Source organism: Neophocaena asiaeorientalis, unplaced genomic scaffold, assembly GCF_003031525.2.
Source record: "Neophocaena asiaeorientalis asiaeorientalis breed wild unplaced genomic scaffold, Neophocaena_asiaeorientalis_V1.1 scaffold479, whole genome shotgun sequence".
NCBI lineage: Eukaryota > Metazoa > Chordata > Mammalia > Artiodactyla > Phocoenidae > Neophocaena > Neophocaena asiaeorientalis.
The window spans coordinates 3778134-3778488 of record NW_020173774.1 but is presented as its reverse complement, the minus strand read 5'-3'; positions in this window follow the sequence as shown (position 1 = coordinate 3778488).

Here is a 355-nt window from a genome sequence, read left to right as displayed (position 1 = left end):
GACCCTGTCAGCCACACGGCTCAGAAGAGAAGGGAGAAAAAAAGAAAGCAAGCAAGCAAGCAAGAAAGAAAGGAAGGAAGGAAGGAAGGAAGGAAGAAATAAAATAAAATAAAGTTATTAAAATAAATATTAAAAATAAAAAAATTGAAAAATAATAAAAATAGAAAAATGGACAGACAGAACCCTAGGACAAATGGTAAAAGCAAAGCTATACAGCGAAAATCACACAAAGAAGCATACACATACACACAGAAAGAGAAAAAGGAAAACAAAATATATATCATTGCTCCCAAAGTCCATCACCTTTATTTTGGGATGATTCGTTGTCTATTCAGGTATTACACAGATGCAGGTA